This window comes from Eubalaena glacialis, chromosome 14, assembly GCF_028564815.1.
Source record: "Eubalaena glacialis isolate mEubGla1 chromosome 14, mEubGla1.1.hap2.+ XY, whole genome shotgun sequence".
Lineage (NCBI taxonomy): Eukaryota > Metazoa > Chordata > Mammalia > Artiodactyla > Balaenidae > Eubalaena > Eubalaena glacialis.
The window spans coordinates 12,566,638-12,569,826 of NC_083729.1; positions in this window are offsets into that span (position 1 = coordinate 12,566,638).

Below are 3,189 nucleotides of genomic sequence, written 5' to 3' on the forward strand. Positions count from 1 at the left end.
AAAACTGACATTCACATTATAGTTTAGTCGATCAAGTTCTCCCTTACAAAGTTCACATTAAAACTTGCTTATAGTTTTTTCAATTTATAATTTTCCCTCTTTCAGAATTACAAACACAGGCAGGTTTGTGTTGGGAGGTAGCAGGCAGGGCACAGTGGTCGAGAGCTTCGATTCCTAGCTCTTCAAGGGGAGACCGGTGGTCTCAGACAAGTTGACTCCCTGTGCCCAGCGTCCCCACCTTAGGACGAGTATGATGGTGGTGCCTACCTCCCAGGTTACTGGGGCTGCTTAGAAGAGCACATGGTGGTCCACAACCGTATTAGTGGCGGTTGTCATCGTTCTTACTACTCCAAAGAGATGTTTGAAACCTTATTAAGAAAGAGGAGAACATTGTACTGGGGACTAGGGACAAAGGAGTTATTGAAATAGAGTCCCACATTTAATTTTTAAGTGAAAACAAAACAAACATAAAAAATGAGCAAAGCAAAGCAAAGAGTAAGCACAGTATTTACAAGGTTCTGATGATAAAGCTATGCCCATCCTACCCGGTTCGTTTGTTAGAAGAGTTGATTATCTTGACAATCAAGTGAGCTTGAAAACTGGGAGTAAAGCCCTGTCTTCAGCAGCCCTTGCCCAGGTAGCTCCTGGTTGTAAATTACATGGGCTGGTGTCTCTACCCTCACAGTCCCACACACGGCTGCCGCATCTCACCTCCTCCATCGCCGTCCGTCTGGTCCAGCCGGTGTCATCTTGCACCTGGATCATTTACATCTGCCTCAGCCTCCCACCGGCTCTCCCTGCCTCCACCCTTGCCTGGTCCCAGGCCCTCCTGCATCTGGGATCTGAGTGAAAGCCCCGCTCCTCAATATACTTCCCTGTAACCCTCTTGCACTGTTGGTGGGAATGTAAACTGATACAGCCACTATGGAGAACAGTATGGAGGTTCCTTAAAAAACTAAAAATAGAACTACCATACGACCCAGCAATCCCACTACTGGGCATATCCCTGAGAAAGCCATAATTCAAAAAGAGTCATGTACCACAATGTTCATTGCAACTCTATTTACAATAGCCAGGACATGGAAGCAACCTAAGTGTCCATCAACAGATGAATGGATAAAGAAGATGTGGCACATATATACAATGGAATATTACTCAGCCATAAAAAGAAATGAAATTGATCTATTTGTAGTGAGGTGGATGGACCTAGAGACTGTCATACAAAGTGAAGTAAGTCAGAAAGAGAAAAACAAATACCATATGCTAACACATATATATGGAATCTAAAAAAAAAAAAAAAAATGGTCCTGAAGAACCTAGGGGCAGGACAGGAATAAAGACGCAGATGTAGAGAATGGACTTGAGGACACGGGGAGGGGGAAGGGTAAGCTGGGACGAAGTGAGAGAGTGGCATGGACATATATACACTACCAAATGTAAAATAGATAGCTAGTGGGAAGCAGCCGCATAGCACACGGAGATCAGCTCTGTGCTTTGTGTCCACCTAGAGGGGTGGGATAGGGAGGGTGGGAGAGAGACGCAAGAGGGAGGAGATATGGGGATATGTTTATATGTATAGCTGATTCACTTTGTTATAAAGCAGAAACTAACACACCATTGTAAAGCAATTATACTCCAATAAAGATGTTAAAAATATATATATATAGTTCCCTGTGCTGTACAGCAGGTCCTTGCTGTTTATCTATTTTGAATATACTAGTGTGTGTACGTTAATTCCAAACTTCTCCTGGAGTCAAACGAAGCTTTCCAGAACGGGTGATGTCTGAGACGAGGCTTACCTAGTGGTAGTAAGTGGGTTGGGAGTTCCACATACAGGCCTGTGCTGTCCTGCTCTGTGCTGGGGAGCTCTCAGTGGGAGGGGGCAGCACCCATAATTGTTAGGGTCTCAGGGACTGAGCCATAGACAGTCTTCCTCAGTGAATAGATCAGTAAGCAGGAGCTTCCAGAGCCAAAACAGTCAGAGAAACACCAGGAATCCCACCCTTCTCATACCCCCAAGGAGATCCTTGCTGCCTGTGTCCTCGATCAGGTCCTGCCTCCTGTTTGGAAGCCCCTTCCCTCTTCATTCTGACTTTCCAAATTTTACTCATTTTTCAAAACCCCATGTTCCCTATGAAGTCCTCTTTCTTCAGCCCAACCCTCTGGTGCCCGTCCTCCTCCAAATGTCAGGGACATCAGAAGCAAACACATATCCGAGCCCAATGTTATCAACTTTCTATGAGTTAACCTCTGACTTTGTAAGATGTCTGAGCCCCAGTCAGTTGCGACTAGTGCATGAGTCAAAGGCAGGTATCATCCCTAAGATAGGGAGGTGACCCTCAGGCAGGCTTGTTATAAAATGCTCTGAGATGACATTAAAGGGTCAGGCAATTGCCATTTTGCCTTATTACCACAGGTTGGAAATATACTTAATACATTTTAGCTCTTAATTACATTTAACTTTACAAAACTAAAAGTCTTCCAATGAGTATTAACTTGGAATCAGACATTAAACATTCAGTGGTGGACTAGATATAAACTGCCTGACGCTAACCAAACAGAGAATTTAATTTTTTTAAAGTGTGGGAATTGAATTAGCTATCATACTTAGGCCCCGTCAGGCCACCTGTGATGTGTAACTGACACTGCCAGGTGTCCTGTTGGTGGTTTGAATCAATTAATGATCTTTATTGAAGCTGAATATAATTAATTATACAACTTTGAAATGTTCAAGTCTAATTTCACTAAAATTACATCGTGAAAACTGGGTCATTTGCAGGATTTCTGGCAGAAGGGAAACAAGCGTGAATAATTAATGTTAAGATCATGGCATATATTCATACAACAAAACTGGACCCCTTTAGCTTACTGTTGTCGGGGATGAAAGTGCCCTGGGGTTGCACACGTATGAATTGTTGAACAGGCATTACTGTTAAAGAAACCTGTGTGTTATTGATCTAAATGATCAGCCTACTCTGGGACCATGTGCACAGGTATTAGCTGCTCAAAACAAAGAAGATGATTGTCCATTTATTAGGATGAAGCCACCGTAATCCACCTCTGGAAAGTAGTGGGTTACCTGGCGTCTTAGCTGTAAAAGAGGCCTGAGCATCAGGGATGATTCCAGGAGGCCAGATCTGACATGTACAAAACCTTGGGACATAAAGTAGTTGGGAACTGAAGTTCATT